The sequence below is a fragment of the Sorex araneus genome, chromosome 2, assembly GCF_027595985.1.
Source record: "Sorex araneus isolate mSorAra2 chromosome 2, mSorAra2.pri, whole genome shotgun sequence".
Taxonomy (NCBI): domain Eukaryota; kingdom Metazoa; phylum Chordata; class Mammalia; order Eulipotyphla; family Soricidae; genus Sorex; species Sorex araneus.
Genome location: NC_073303.1, coordinates 94,115,487 through 94,133,022, shown reverse-complemented (window position 1 = coordinate 94,133,022; position 17,536 = coordinate 94,115,487).

Genomic DNA, 17,536 nt, shown 5'->3' with positions numbered 1-17,536 from the left:
ATGCAATTGATGGTTTGCTTGGACTTGTTGCACAGAATTAGAGGAGGAATATTGTGCTATATGTAACAAAAACAAGTGTTTAAATTAGTGGAGCTGCATTTCAGAAACTGTTTGGAAAAAATAAAACATGAGAAAACTGAGAAAACAATGTAAGTCTAAATCTCCCCTCTGCCTGATAGGGTTGACTCCAACAGCATGAGTTCTGGTAACTGGTACTTCATAGAGAAAACCTCAATTAGGACACTGGAGTTTGAAAAGATTGAAGGAGGGATTCTCAGGGGTTTGGTTATAGAGGCTAAGCAAAGACCATTTTCTTAGCTTTGATATTATAATCTTTTCTATTTACATGAAGTTATTTCTGGTGTAAAAGGATTAAACCTTCAGAGTGACTACATGCTTGTATAATTCAAATTTTCTCTTAGCTGAATTTATCACAGTCTCACCTTTGTCTCCAATCCCAGCTCCATCTTGTGCCATGGGTCTGGTACAGGTGTATATGTAGTGACACCCGAAGAACAAAGTTTTATTTCCATGACTTTATTCTTTGAACTAGACTATGACAAACTTTAGCATTACTCACATTGACCATGGTTTGATTAGGAAGGTCCACAGGGTAAAAATGTGGAACCCAAGTTCAGGTTCTGATGCAATCAGGCTAGTCCATGGGAAGTCACATGCTCCCTGACTCATACTCAGCTATAAAGCAAGAGGAATAGCACCTTCACAGGTGGAGAGCAGGAACAGGTCTCCTGCAAATATTGGGCCAGAGCAACAGCACAGCAGGTAGGGCGTTTGTCTTGCATGTGGCCGACCCAGGTTCGAATCCGAGCATCCCATATGGTCCTCTGAGCACTGCCATGGGTGATTCCTGAGTGCAGAGCCAGGAGTAACCTGTGCATCACCGGGTGTGACCCAAAAAGCAAAAAAAAAAAAAAAGAAAAAAAGAAAAGAAAAGAAAAGATTTTTTTTTTTGCTTTTTGGGTCGCACTCAGCGATGTACAGGGGTCACTCCTGGCTCTGCACTCAGGAACCACCCCTGGCGGTGCTCAGGGGACCATATGGGATGCTGGGAATCGAACTCGGGTTGGCCGCGTGCAAGGCAAATGCCCTACCCCCTGTGCTATCACTCCAGTCCAAAGAAAAGAAAAGAAAAGAAAAGAAAAGAAAAGAAAAGAAAAGAAAAGAAAAGAAAAGAAAAGAAAGAAAAGAAATAGGTCTGTTCATTAAGGGGCCTAGGCTTATTGAATTGCACCCATGTTATCCAACTCATAGTCTGGTCCAGAATAAGGTGTGGTGAGTGTTATTTAAAAATGAAATGATAGGGGCTGGAGCAATAGCACAGTGGGTAGGGCGTTTGCCTTGCACACAGCCGACTGGGGTTTGAATCCCAGCATCCCGTATAGTCCCCCGAGCACCGCTAGGAGTAATTCCTGAGCGCATGAGCCAGGAGTAACCCCTGTGCATCACCAGGTGTGACCCAAAAACCAAAAAAAAAAAAAAAAAAGGAAGGATAGTGCTAAGAAATACTTCCTTCAAACCACCTTCTCTTTCTGAACATCTTCACTTATTATCTCATCTTTGGCTCTTCCTTCCTGATGCAGGAGTTATCTGTCCAAATGGCAGGGATAAGCATGGATCCCGGACCCACCAACATGGTTGTAACCCTTGAAGATTTCCCCTGTCTTTAGTGTACAGACCCAGACCTGTTAAGCAAGATCTTCCCTAACCTGAGTCTGTCCTGTCACTCCATGGACCTCTTCATACACTTTATTCCTGCTACAAGAATTGGCTATACCTCACCATCCACCTTGGGATGCTCTATCCTCAGTGGCATTTTCTGTTCTTATATTTCAGTAGGAGTCACTCTTGGCCATGTGTGGGACCCAACAATGCTAGAGGGGCCACTCAGATCATACCCTGGCGGGTGCTGGGAGAAAGGGGGAAAGCAGTTTCAGGGACCAAATTCAGGATCTTGCACATAATAGACATGTACTCTAATACTTGAGATAACTTCTTGACTTTGTAATAACTTATTCACTTAGGTATAGAAGGAGTTATCTCAAGTGTTATAATACTTTAAAAAAAGGCTTTGTGAAAGACTAACATTTAAGCTGAAGCCTTCTTTGAAGTATTCTACTACAATTTTGATGTTTACTATTTCACCTTTCAATTAATTTTTAGAGGGATCCAAAGTGGTGTTCAGGAGGTCTAGGGCCCCTTCCGGTTATTCTTAGTCAATTGGGATGTCAGTTCAATGTGCAGGCTCTGGGATGTGCTATTACAAGGCCTGGCCAACCAAGTGGTGTTTAGGGGCTCCAGGGTCACTCTATATGGTGCTTGAAAACCTCCAAGACTGCATCTGGTAATGTTTCAGTGACTAAGTGGAGACAGGGATAGAAATGGCATAGACCACATGCAAGACACAAGCCTTAACCTTTGTACTATCTCTCCACTCTGTCCCTCCTATTCTTCTAGTGCTTGCTTCATACGTTAGGAGAACTTAGAGTCAACACATCAGCAATTATTATTCTTCTATCTTTCTGGTGAATTGACTCTTTATCATCATATAAGTTCCTTCTTGTTCTCTTAAAATTTTTCTTAAAGTCTATTGTCCCATGCTATTTTTTGTTTCTTTATTTTGGGGTCATGCCCAGCAATTCTCAGGAGTTACTTCCGGCTCTGAACGCAGGAATTACTCCTTGTGGTGCACAGTGGACCAGATGGGATGCCAAGGGTCACAGGTCAGCTATGTGCAAGGCAAGCACCCTACCAGCTCTATTATCTCTACAGCCTCTTTCCCCTGCTATTAACAGTCATTGCTATTTTCTTTGGGTTTTCATTTGTATGGAATAACCTTCTCATAATTCTAAGGTAGTCTCTTTAAAGCTGCACATCATTGAATCCTGCTTCTTAAAGACTCACTCAGGAAAATCTTTATCTTTTAATTGAGGAACTGAACCCATTGGAGGTGCTCTTTGACTTTCTCTCTCTTTAGTAAGAGTTAATACTTTCTTTTGAAAAATTCTTATTCATTTATTTGTAATTGAATCACTGTGAGATTGACCATCACGAAGCTATTTATGATTGGGCTTCAGCCATGTAATGTTCCAACACCTATCCCTACACCAGTATTCTTTTCCCAAGGCCAATGTTCCCAGTTTCTCTCCCACCACCATCCCCTATCACCCACCCTCTTCTTTCTCTATGGCAGGCACCTTTCTTCTCTCTCTCTCTCTCTCTCTCTCTCTCTGTCTTTCTCTCTTTTTGTGCACTATAGTTTGTAATACAGGTACTAAGAGGTTATTGTGTTTGTTCAGGGCATTCAGAATTTTTATTGGGAGGATAAAGCTGGAGTCATTATTTTTTAATTGGGTGGTGGCTTTGGGGGTATGGAGGTGAGTGTCTGGGCTTCTGGAAGTTTAGGGATGTGGGGGCATGTATCCCATCCAGACCCTGAGAAAGCCTGGAGATTTTAGTCATAAAACCCTCATACCCAAATTTCCAGCAGATTAATATCTCTGTGAGTTCTATCCTGAGATGGTGGAGTCTGGCCAGGGTATGGCAGTGATTTTGTATTGTGGGAGCAAGTGGCTACTGGAGACAGCTCTGTTAGGGTAGGCACTGGACAATCCTGGCCCCCTCCAATCAATGTGCCTGTTTGTTCAGCCTTCAGCAGGTCCAAGATTCACTCTGGCTTTTGATCTCTTTTGAGAATTATTTATGGGTCTCTGAAGCAAAGCAAATAAATGAGCATTTATGACTGAGCTGGAGGTGTGGTCATGGGTCCTACATATCTAAATTTTGGTGGCTTAATTTCTTGGGAAACTTGCTTCTGAGTTGCTGGAGTCCGGCAAGAGGCACAGTTGTGATTTGGGTGGTATCAGGAAGCCTGAGGCACCATCAGGCTGCAGAGGCACTGACCCTGCAGGTCCAGATTGACCTGCTGGCGGTGCCATGTCCTCTGGGCCCCAGTGGTGAGGACAGCAGCAACCCCTGCAGGGACCAGGACCCAGGACAGGGCTGCTACCATTCCCGACCTGGGCACTTCGGACAGGCTGAAGATACCAGTCCAGCAGAGCCCATCTGGGGCCACACAACCCCATCCTGGGTCCCTGAGAGTTGGCGCTCAGGGAGGTTTTCCTCCATAATATGCTGCAGACAGCAGCGTGGGCCGGTCCAGGGAAGAAATGGCAACAAGGCTGCCCCACTACCGACAAATCTCTAGGGTCCCATGGTGTGAACCTAGGGCACCCTTGCAACTCTAGGAACAGTGCTCCGTGGTGGTGCCGAGTTGGAGCCCAAGAGCCCTATTCAGACACGTTAAAACTCTGCCGCTGCCCATAGCACTGAGAGCTGTTGTAGCCCCACTCTCTGGCAGCCGTGCTACTGCCATCCGCAGGCGCCCCAGACTGGGGCGGAGTTACACCGTGGACAACCAGCCGGTTTCACTTAATGACACTCTCCCTGAGACAGAATATCCAAGGGGCACCCACACTCCCTCGTGCAGAAATTTTATAATCCCATCAGCCGTGCCGAACACTGAGAGATGGTGTCCCTCCGCCAGCTCTGGCGCTTCTTGCTGTCCCGCCGCGGGCCCAGTTAATGCTTTCTTTCTGGTGACCTGCTCTTCCCATAATTCGGTACTTTATTAACTCAGTTGCTCATATCCTGGTATTTTATTTAAGTCTGTGAGTTCTTTAATCACAGGGATTTTGTGATTTCCCTGCCTCTTTACATAGTAGACATTTCATGTATCTTATCAAATAAACTGCTGAATAATAACAGCTATTGCTTATTGGATACAAATATAGAGCCTTAGAGGGCTGGAGAGATAGCACAGTGGGTAGGACGTTTGCCTTGCATGTGGCCTAGCTGGGTTCGATTCCCAGCATCCCATATGGTTCCCTGAGCACCGCCAGGAGTAATTCCTAATCATGAGCCAGGAGTAACCCCTTGGGCATTGCTTGGTGTGACCCAAATAGCAAAAAAAAAAAAAAAAAAAAAGCAAAAAAACCCCCAAAACAAATATAGAGCCTTATGCAACATTAAGCACTTTGCCTTCATTTTTTAAAAAATTAAGAATAGGGGCTGGAGCGATAGTACAGTGGGTAAGGCGTTTGCCTTGCACACCGCCGACCCGGGTTCAAATCCCAGCACCCCATATGGTCCCCTGAGCACCACCAGGAGTAATTCCTGAGTGCAGAACCAGGAGTAACCCCTGTGCATCACCAGGTGTGACCCAAAAACAAAAAAAAATAAAAATAAAAATAAAAATTGATTTGAAATTAAATAACATTGCATTAGGGCATTTTTTATATATATACATTTTTAAGTGTGTGTTTCACTGAATTTCAACACACATATTTACATCATTAATTTCAACCCTAAAAGACTAATTCTATCCTTCACCACACAATTGATTCTTTTCACTCAACTTACTTGTTCTCCCTTCCATTTTTCCTCCTGGTCAGCCCTAATCTGATCTTTTAGACTGAAAATTTATTCTTGTTCTAGTCTAGTTAATCTGACTATTTTTCCTCAGCACCACCTACAAAATATAATACACATGTCCTTTCCTTCTTCTCCCCCTTCCCATTGTTGCTGTTGGGATGAACAGAGGTCACATACTTGGTTTTTCTGCTCACCAAGACACATAAATTCAGCTGCAGTGTTCACACACTTCATGGTGGTGCCTGCCAAGGATCACTTGCTGCCATTGTACTTCTCACACACACTTGGTTATAGAGTACAGAAGATATTTTTCGGTACTGTGCATCAGAGTTACGTAATGATGTACTTGGTTTTCGGGGTGGTGCTGTGGATGGATTTGTGACTTTACTCGTGAAAAGCAAGAGCTCTACCATCGAGCCTTAACTCGTTACTATTTATTTTAATTCTCATTCTAAATCTGTAAGGAATAGGTATGATTATCTGCATGTGGCATATAGGTGAACTCAGGGTCAACAGACTAAAGGAAAATTTCAGACACATCTGGCTGGGAACCAGTAGATCAGGATTCAAGTTCAGGCTGGCCAGTTCCAAGCCTGGGTTACTCACCACCTCATCAGTTAGCTGTAAAGCTGTGCGGCATGTGACAGGAAAGCGAAGAGACAGTCTAAATAAGAGAGAAGTCATGTTGCTCTCATATAAAATAAAAATCACAGTGAGAGGCAAGTTATATCACCATGACATTGCAAGAGTCTTAACAAGAACCAAGGGCTGCTTTCTGAGCCCCTCTCAGCACACTACTTTAATTCCCAAGGTCTAATGGCCTAGAGTGACTGCTCCAGTACCAGCTATGATATCCATATTCTAGCTCACCCAGAGAAAGAGGAAGACCAGAACGGGACCATTTCTCCTTTGAAGGCAGCCTTCTTGACTCTCCTTTCCATTGCCACATAACAAATGTCCACAATCTCAGCTACTTAAAATAAGACTCATGTATCACGGTATTTGGGTTCTCTACATCAGGGTCTCACCAGCTGAAATACACTAGAATTAACTAGAATTAGTTTTAGAATTAATTAAAAAATTAACTAGAATTATGGTCTTATTGGAAGTATAACTGGAAACAATTCAATTCCAAGTTTGTATGGCTGTTGAGAAAAACTCATTTCTATGAATGTACAACTGACAGTATCCATTTTTCAGTGAGTATTGGCTGAGTATTCCCCTCAACTATATTTTCTTTGTCATGTGGGTCTCTCTAACAGAGTCATTTACTTTCCCAAACAAGCAAGAACTGAGTCTTCTTGAAAGGTGAGTATTGACATCATATGCATGGGTAGGCAGATACTCATGTATATCTCACATACACAAGCACAGGCATTTTATCACCTTTACTGGATTCTACCTATCCAGAATCAATAAAAGTTCCTACCCACTTTCAGAGGATCACAAAAAAAAGTCAACCCAAGAGGCAACAACATAACAACCTTTTAAGAATCCTTTCATCACACCCTTTATGACACCTAGCCTTTCATTGGCTAAATATTTGGCTCATTCCTGCAAGAGAAAGTGGGAATTTCTTTTTTTTTTTTTGCATGTTATGTGATGTGTCAATTTTCAAAATGGAATTTTGTTTCCAAATAACTGGTGTTAGAAGATACTATTAATCTGTTTTCCATTATCCATGAAAAACAAAATATGTGGCAGTTGTCACTGAGCATAGATATTTTCTCCTCTTATTCACTTTCTAAAAATCTTAATTAAAAATCAAAAATAAACCACCAAATGGATCTGTGTGCTGTCCCTTTGTTCTTGGGAAAAATTGAGGTAGAGTTTGCCATAATTTCTGCTTCTTCTTCTCGCTCTTGGTAGACTAACTCTGCACTTCATTATACTAGTATCATTTCTTAACAGTCAATGTGAAGGAAGATATCCTAAGGAAATGATCTACAATGCAAAAATAGCTCCAGGCACAAGCAAAGTCATCAGAGCGATTGTTGCAATGAGAACATTTGATACAACCTCGATGTTCAATTTTTAAGTACTTACTGAGTAGACAAGATAAAGTTCAGTCACGCATTAGGGTGATAAACTGTCTTACATAGCACACTTGCAATTTTTTGTTACCAATAACAACAAATATGCTCATGGTACACTAGGTTGAGCAAACAGGATAGGTCGTTGTATATATAAAGCTTGACTTCAATCATAAAAATATGCGTAATGAAAATAATCAGAAAGATAAATTAGAAAAATGTAAATACTTATCTCTGAGTAATGAGATTTTAGGTGTAATCTGTTTTCTTCTTTCCATATTTATTTGCCAGCTTTTACGTAATATGCATGTATTGCTTGTATAGTTGTAAAAGAAAGATAAATACACATATCCTCATGCAGTGGCAGGAAAGTGTTGCCCTCTTTGCAATGGTTGGGTGGGTTGTGAGAAGGTGACAGCTGGCTTTATAGGTCCCTTGGTCAAGTTGAAAATAAACGTTTTGTTTCCCCCCTCCCCTTCTCCCCACCAGAAAACACCAATTGGTGGAGAGGGAGAGACTCTTGGACACATGAGAGCAGTTTCTCTTCCCGCAGCTCTCCTTTGAGGATCATAAGTGTGACTTGGCCTGGGATTGGAGCAGGATCATTTCCAATCCATTAGGCCCATATGATATCTCCCTCCGTTGGCAACAGTGTCCTAGAGAGAGCTTCTGAACGCTGGCCTAAAACAGTGCATGCTATCTGCTTACAATTGGTGTTCCTTCCAGGAGGGATGGCTTCTTCCCCAGCAACTGCAGAGTCCCTGGGCATGTAGCAGAACAGAGGAATTCAGGAGTTGTCAGTACCTCCCTAATCAGTGTCACATGGGAGGTGGAGGGTACCTGTCCATCCCCCTTGCCTGTTGGTTGAGCTACTGCTGTCCTCAGAAGAAAAGCCCAGGAGCCCACAGCAGCCACTGCTCTCACGGATACAGCCCCCAGTGGTGGTCGTCCCTTCCCTGCCTCCCTTTTCTACTCCCTGGTGCTTCCTGGGGTCATTATACAAATAATGACCTACTGACGTGTAAATCTCATGTCAGAGTCTGATTCTTGGAAATTCAACCTAAGATTTGGCATCTCTCTACGGGCATCCTGTGTACTCCTCATTGCTCCTATGTCTTTTCTGCATTTCCATATCTCTGACTCACCCACCCTTCTCTTCTCTGGCTCCACATATCAGCACCACTTTACTCCAGTGGCCTTACTCTTAGCCTGAATCTTCTACGTGTTTGCTTGCTTTTCTGTTTTTGTAAAATTGATGACCGTGACGCCTGGGTTTTCTGTTTACTAATCCAGCCATTTCTCTTGATGCCTCAGGCATTTGACTATGTGGAAGAGGTGCCCGCTGCTTCCTCCACCCCCACCCTCCCATTATTCCCATGCCACTTTTTCTTCCAAGTCTGAGGGAAAGGATGGAAACCTTGCAGGAATTTCTGGAAACATTCAACAAGGCAATGTGTGGAGGAGCTCAAACACTAGGTGCTTAGCTAGTCTACTTCAGGCTACTGAGTCAGCAAGGTTGTTGCTGTTTAGAGTGGATTCTGCTGCGTATGTGGAGCTGACATTATGACCTAATATACAGGCACAAAAACCACGGCACTGGCTGGACCTTAGAGCCCCTGAGAAATGGTCAGGTTTTTGTTTGTTTGTTTGTTTGCTTTTTGGGTCCCACCCAGCAATGCACAGGGGTTACTCTTGGCTCTGCACTCAGGAATTACCCTTGGCAGTGCTCAGGGGACCATATGGGATGCTGGGATTCGAACCTGGGTTGGCCGCATGCAAGGCAAACGCCCTACCCGCTGTGCTATCGCTCCAGCCCCAGAAATGGTCAGTTTTAACTCAATTAAAAACCAACAATTAACTTATGAGCCAACAGCCATTCTGCTAACTACAGCTACAGAGGCAACAATAACAATGGTTCTCAACTTAATTGCTTTTGGTCTTAGACAAAGGAAAGATCCTAAAACTTCATGGAGATTGCAAAGTCATGCATAATTCATTTTCTTTGTTCTTGTTTTAAATAAGGATGGCCCCAAAACATCCATAAGAGCCTGTCATAACAATGTTCTACTGAGGTGCAGGGCTGATATTTTAGTGCTTACATCCTGAGTATCGGTGCTTGGTACCAGCAGTGTTTGAGAAGCAATCAGAGCAATAATCAGTAATGATCAGAGTGTCAAAAGGTGTCAGAGATTAAACTTAGGGCTTTGGGGGATTTTGAGACGTTACAGCTCTAAGGTAACTTGCCTTTCAAGCAACTGACACTAGTTTGATTTCTGGCATTGCATGTAGTCCCTTGAGCATCACCAGGAATTATCCCTAAGCCTTACACTTACTTACTTAGACATACTTACACTTAAGTATGTGTTTTACCACTTGAACAACATACCTAGTCAGCTTTTTAATTTTCCCTTTCTGTCCTAAAGTCTTCTCTTTGTCTTGACCCAATAGTGTGGAAAATAAGGTAAAAATAGAAGATAGAGAAACAAACAAGACAATCAGAAGCTATCCAACATAATCATCATTAAGGTTTTGTTGTTTGGTTTGGGGGCCAATGTTCATCAATACTTAGGGCTTACTCCTGCCTCAGGTTCTGTGCTTAGGAATCACTCCTGGCAGCACGTGGTAAACTATATGGAGTGCTAGGGATTGAACTTACGTGGGCTATATGCAAGGTGAGCACCTTACCTGCTGTGCTATATCTCCAATTTTCTTTTTTTTTTATTTTAAATATATTTTTTTAATTCAATCTAACGATTTTTTTTAATTAAATCACCGTGTGGAAGATTACAATGCTTTCGGGCTTAGGTCTCAGTTATACAATGTTGAAACAACCATCCCTTCACCAGTGCCCATATACCACCACCAAAAAAAAAAAAAAAAAACCCACACAGTACACCTCCCATCCCGCCCCCCCACTCCCTACCTTGTAACTGATAAGTTTCATTTTACATTCTGTTTACTTTGGTTACATTCAATATTTCAACACAGACCTCACTATTGTTGTTAGGAGTACCCCACTAGATTCAGACCTATTGTGAAGACAAAACCGCGGCCGCGCGGTTTTGAATTTCTGTACTTTAACAAGAAGTCCAGGGAGATTTCTTCCAGATATTAGATAATTGCAGGCTTGAAAACCCAATCTGTGGTCGTCTTAATATGGCGGCCACCGCGCCCTTCATCCCCGGAGAGAAAGAGGCGAGAGAGAGAAGTACCTTTCCCCTCCTGGGCGGGCACGGGGCCGAGGCTCAGTTCTCAGGCTGGAGACATTCTGCGAGGAGTTGCCCACGCCGAAAGAGGTTTTGCTGGGTATGGATTCACGCTTGTGCAGTTGCGGAGAGGCCGCACATGCATGCGGCCCCCGGGATCACATCTCGGTGGTCCTCTCCAATTTTCTACATTAAGATTTCTGGGAGGAGAAACAGAACAAGTGTGGGAAATTATTCATATATGTACTAGAACAATTTTTTTCCAAAATAAACATGTAGCTTCAATGGACAAAGCCACAGAATGCAAATGCCTACAAAACTACCATTTCTTGGAGAGTGAGCAATCATACTATGGTAGGATTTTAAGATAATCGAGTAGAAAAAGCAGTCAAATGTAAGACGAAACTACTATAGGCTGACTTCTGAATTTTCTTCAGCTTTCTAGAGCAGTGGTAATGAAATTTGGAAAAAAAAAAAAAAGAAGTGAGGCCTCAAATGAATTTACTTGTATCACTTGTCATCCCGTTGATCTTCAATTTGCTTGAGTGGGCACCAGTAATGTCTCCATTATTCCCTATCACGTGCTAGTGTAGCCGAGTGGTATCTGTTTGCTTCGGGAACGCAAAGAGCATCAAACCATTCATTCAGGGTTTTGACAAAGAAGTCTGGCCATCTTGTAGGTGGGCGGCCACTCGGTCTTTTGACATCCCCATAGAATCCAGTTGGTAACAACTCTAGTCCAGAGGTCATCTCTAAATTGCATTACGTGTCTGGCCTATCTGATTTTCAACCCTTGGCAAATGAGACAACGTCCCTGATTCTTGATCGTCAATAGAGGTGGGAACTCAGGATTCCTTCTCTCACTTGAGTGAAATGTGATAATCCAAGCTGAATTAAATACAACTGAATTAAACACAGCAAAGCTGAATTCAGAGGCAACAAATAATCTAGAAAAAAAAAGACTTTATTAAAGGGGGCTAAAGCGATAGCACAGCGGGTAGGGCGTTTGCCTTTCACATGGCCAGCCCAGGTTCGATTCCCAGCATCAGGAGCACCGCCAGGGGTGATTCCTGAGTGTAGAGCCAGGAGTGACCTCTGTGCATAGCCGGGTGTGACCCAGAGAGCAAATAAATAAATAAATAAATAAATAAATAAATAAATAAATAAATGATTTAAAAAGACAATAAAGTAAGAAACCTGTGTGTCTATGAGTTCTTTGAGGACAAGAAACCTGTGTGTCTATGAGCTCTTTGAGGACAAGAAAAAAGAAAACAAGAGAAAATCTGGTTGATAGGAATGCATATTAACCAAGGACACTTTAAAAATACAGGCTGTCACCACATGCAAAAAAATGGGTTTAGACCTTGACCTGACACCATGCACAAAAGTCAGATCAAAATGGATTAAAGACCTCAACATTAGACCACAAACCATAAGGTACATTGAAGACAAGGTCGGCGAAACCCTCCACGATATTGAAGATAAAGGTATCTTCAAAGGTGACACGGAACTAAGCAATCTAGTAAAAACAGAGATCAACAAATGGGACTACATTAAACTAAAAAGCTTCTGCACCGCAAGAGATACAGTGACCAGAATACAAAGACTATCCACAGAATGGGAAAGGATATTTACACAATACCCATCAGATAAGGGGTTGATATCAATGGTATATAAAGCACTGGTTGAACTCTACAAGAAGAAAACATCCAACCCCATCAAAAAATGGGGCGAAGAAATGAACAGAAACTTTACCAAGGAAGAAATACGAATGGCCAAAAGGCACATGAAAAAGTGCTCTGCATCACTAATCATCAGAGAGATGCAGATCAAAACAACTTTGAGATACCACCTCACACCACAGAGACTAGCACACATCCAAAAGAACAAAAGCAACCGCTGTTGGAGAGGATGTGGGGAGAAAGGGACCCTTCTTCACTGCTGGTGGGAATGCCGACTGGTTCAGCCCTTCTGGAAAACAATTTGGACGACTCTCAAAAAATTAGATATTGAATTCCCATTTGACCCAGCAATACCACTGCTGGGAATATATCCCAGAGAGGCAAAAAAGTACAATCGAAACAACATCTGCACATGTATGTTCATCGCAGCACTGTTTACAATAGCCAGAATCTGGAAAAAACCCGAATGCCCCAGAACGGATGACTGGTTGAGGAAACTTTGGTACATCTATACAATGGAATACTATGCAGCTGTTAGAAAAAAGGAGGTCAAGAATTTTGTAGTTAAGTGGATGGGCATGAAAAGTTTCATGCTGAGTGAAATGAGTCAGAAAGAGAGAGACAGACATAGAAAGATTGCACTCATCTATGGTAAATAGAATAACAGAGTGGGAGACTAACACCCAAGAACTGTAGAAATAAGTACCAGGAGGTTGACTCCATGGCTTCGAGGCTGGCCTCACGTTCCGGGGAAAGGTCAACTCAGAGAAGCGATCACCAACTACATTGTAGTCGAAGGCCATGTGGGGGAAGGGAGTTGCGGGCTGAATGAGGGCTAGAGACTGAGCACAGCGGCCACTCAACACCTTTATTGCAAACCACAACAGCTAATTAGAGAGAGAAAACAGAAGGGAATGCCTAGCCACAGTGGCAGGGTGGGGTGGGGGGGAGATGGGATTGGGGAGGGTGGGAGGGACACTGGGTTTATGGGTGGCGGAGAATGGGCACTGGTGAAGGGATGGGTTCCCAAACTTTGTATGAGGGAAGTATAAGCACAAAAGTGTATAAATCTGTAACTGTACCCTCACGGTGATTCTCTAATTAAAAATAAATAAATTAAAAAAAAAAGTAAAAATACAGGCTGTCAAAATGAAGAACCTGTCACACACAGGCTAATGACAACATTGAATTCATTTAAATGTCAAAGTACTTCAAAACCTATTGCAGGAACTAAGATTCTGAACCAGAAGACCAGGCATATCAAAGTCAATGCTGGAAACAATAATAATAACCAGAATAACCAAGTGGTGGACATAGAGGATTGTTAGAAACATTTGTAAAGAAACTGACTTCCTTTTGTTCATTACCCATTCAACATTCATTTATTCCTCCATACATTCATTCAACAACTTTTAGGAGAGCACTCAATGTAAGTCAGATCCTCTCTGTGTTGCTTCTAGGGATAAAATATGTAAATTCCTGCTCTTGAAGTTAACATTCTGCTAAACAAAGTGATGGGAATATCTACTACTTGTTTAGTTCAGGCTCTTGTATGGTTCTTTGAAAATATCCAGAATTCATCAAGCTGTTCATGCGCTTAAGTCTTCTCTGCTTGGAATGCTTTTCCCATTCTTTTCCTATTCTGCTTTGCTTAGTGCCTATTCAACTTTAAATACTCAGTGTAGGATTGTTGCCTCTAATAAGTCTCCCTCAGTCTGTCTAGATTAGGTATCCTTCTGTGCTTCCTTCCTTCTCCTACCCTTAAGATCCTCTGACACTTTAATGTTCCACACTGTAATGTAATAAACTTTAAATAATTATCTTTTTTTCAGCTTTTTGGGTCACACCTGGCAAGGGGTTACTCCTGGCTCTTCACTCAGGAATTACTCCTGGTTGTGCTCAAGAGACCAAATCGGATGCTGGGCATAGAACCTTGGTCAACTGATGCAAGGCATACGCCATCCCCACTGTACTATTGCTATGACTCTAGTTATCAAGTCTTTGTGAAGTGGACCTCTTAAAGAGAGAGACTATTTCCTTTATATCTTTATGTAATGCCAGACAGATAAATTTCTAAATAAATGCTTATTAATTAGATACAGAGGTCAGTGCACTAAGCATGGATGAAAGAGAGGATGGATGGATAAATAGGTGGATAGGTTTCTGGGTGATGGAGGATGAGCTGATTTCCCTTCGTGAAACATCATCTTTTATAATCCATTTTATAATTGGAAACTAGAAATCTAACCGTACTATACCATTTTCTCAAGGTTCTTTCTTCTCAGTGCCATTAAATAAAGTCAAAGCTGTTTACTATGATATGCAAAGCCCTCTATGATCTAGTTTCTTTTATTCTAGACTAATTCAGAGAGTTATTTTAGTATATAACTAACACATTATAATTATAACATATACATACAGGCATATGTAAACATGCCTATATCTTAATATATAATACCTATCTGTTTATCTACTTATATCAACATTCTCTAAGCTGAATCATACTGTATTCATTGATGTGATTTCTTTTTTTTAAACCCCTTTTATTTTTTTATTTTATTTTTTAAAATTTTATTGAATACCGTAAGATAGTCACAAGCTTTCATGTTTGGGTTACAATAACACAATGATCAAACACCCATCCCTCCACCAGTGCACACTCCCTACCACCAATATCTGGGGTATACCCCCTTTCCCACCCTCCCCCTGCTTCCATGGCAGACAATATTCTCCATACTCTCTCTCTACTTTTGAGTATTAAAGCTTGCAGCACAGACACTGAGAGGTCATCATGTTTGATCCATTATCTACTTTCGGCACACATCTCCCATCCTGACTGGTTCCTCCAGCCATCATTTTCTTAGTGATCCCTTCTCTATTCTGTCTGCCTTCTCCCCTCTGCTCATGAAGCAGGCATCCAGCCATGGGGCAATCCTCCTGGCCCTTTTATCTACTGTCCTTGGGTGTCAGCCTCATGTTATTCTATACTCCACAGATAAGTGCAGTCCTTCTATGTCTGTCCCTCTCTTTCTGACTCATTTCACTTAGCATGATACTCTCCATGTCTATCCATTTATAAGCAAATTTCATGACTTCATCTCTCCTAACAGCTTCATAGTATTCCATTGTGTAGATGTACCAAAGTTTCTTTAACCAGTCATCTCTTTTAGGGCACTCGGGTTGTTTCCAGATTTTGGCTTTTGTGAACAGTGCCTCAATGAATATATAGGTACAGATGTCATTTCTACTGTGCTTTTTTTGCATCCTCGGGATTATATTCCCAGAAGTGGTATTGCAGGGTCATATGGGAGCTCAATTTCTAATTTTTGAAGGACTGTCCATATTGTTTCCCATAAAAGCTGGACCAGTCAGCATTACCACCAACAGTGAAATAACATCCCTTTATGCCGACATCCATGCCAGCACTGGTTGCTTTTGTTCTTTTGAATGTGTGCCAGTTTGACATGATTTCTAACTGCCATCTGTGTACCTTTCTACCTTGCTTTGCTCACTCCCTCTACCTGGGAATTATTCCTTCTCCATTTTTTCTTCTCATCTTATCTTTGCATTCTCTGTGTAGAAGTTCAAAATCTGAAACTTTTAATTTTGTGTCTTTGCTTAACTGTTGATCATTCTCACTGCATATGAATTTCTTGAGAAAAAAGACCTAAATTTTAATCAGAGTAGAATAAAATACTAAAACTGGCAAATAATAGGTGATAACTATCGATGAAACTAGAATAATGCCATGGGCCAAGTCCCCACCCTAATCACTGTGAATATGTCATCTTACACAGAAGAAGCTTTGCAGATGTGAGTAAGGATTATAAGCTAAGGATATTATCCTCGGTTCCCCAAGACAACCATAGGGATCTTATAAGATAGTAAAGGGCAACAGAAGACTCAGATTAAGAGATGGGATGTTGGAAACTGGGCTGGAGTGATAGTACAGCAGTAGGGCGTTCGCTTTTCACGCAGCTGACCCGTGTTCGATTCCTCTGCCCCTCTCGGAGAGTCTGGCAAGCTACCGAGAGCATCGCGCCCGCATAGCAGAGCCTGGCAAGCTACCCTTGGCATATTGGATATGCCAAAAACAGTAACAATAAGTCTCATGATGAGAGATGTTACTGGTGCCCGCTGGAACAAATCGATGAGCAACGGGATGACAGTGACAGTGACCTTGGAAAGTGCTGCTGATAGAATGATGGCTTTGAAACCGGAGGAAGGGACAACCATCACAGGAACAGAGATGGACTCTAGAAGCTGCAAAAACACAGAAATAAGCTGTCCTGAAGCCAGAGAGTTAGTACAGGAGTTAAAATGCAACCCATGCTTGTAGCTGACACAGGTTTGATATTCAGTACCACACAGTATCTCAAGCAGAATGAGTAGCCCCTGAGAACCCCTGGATATGACCTTCAAACATATCCCCCACAAATGTTTCTCAGGGTGTTCAGAGGGAGCACGACCCTGCTACCCCTAACTGTTAGTCTTCTGAGTCTTGTTTAGAACTTTTGAGCGCTGAGAGTTTCAGATCCGAAATTTGTGTTATTTTTTTTTTCATTGATTTCTTGCTGCAGTGAGAAGAAACCAACGCAAATGGTAAACAACAGCATTTTCTATGGGCTTTCCTCTCTTGACTGTGCTCACCCCACGGCCTTTGTGATTTAATTTAGCCTCTGAAGGCTGAGTGATTGTCACGTGAGCAATAAGTGGCAGGTGGGGATTGGCACCAGGCAGTCTGGCTCCAGAAACCCAGCTCTCAGCAGCTCCCCTAAATCAAAGCGTGCCAGGACCTTCATCTCTGTGATCCAGAGACTCCAAAGGCAGGACTCTCTCTTTCTTACTTTTTAATTTTCTCTTTTCACCCTTTTCACAGAAGAAAGCTGGCAGCTCGAAGGAAAACAGTCTGAACTGGTGGCAGGTCAACCACACTGGGAGTCAAAGGAGCTAGAAGGGAAATCAGGGAGCCAGCCAGACTGTCTGTGCCCAGGGCCTTCCCAAGCCCATGCCCAGCCCTGGTCTCCCACTGAGGGAGGTGTCCTGGGGTGCCAAGTTAGCCTCAGGGCCTGTCCAGGTGGGTTGTGGCTTTTCCCAGAAATCTCCAAACTATGCCAGTTGGCTCCTGAAGTTGGCGCTGCCCCATGCCAGGCAAAATCCAGTT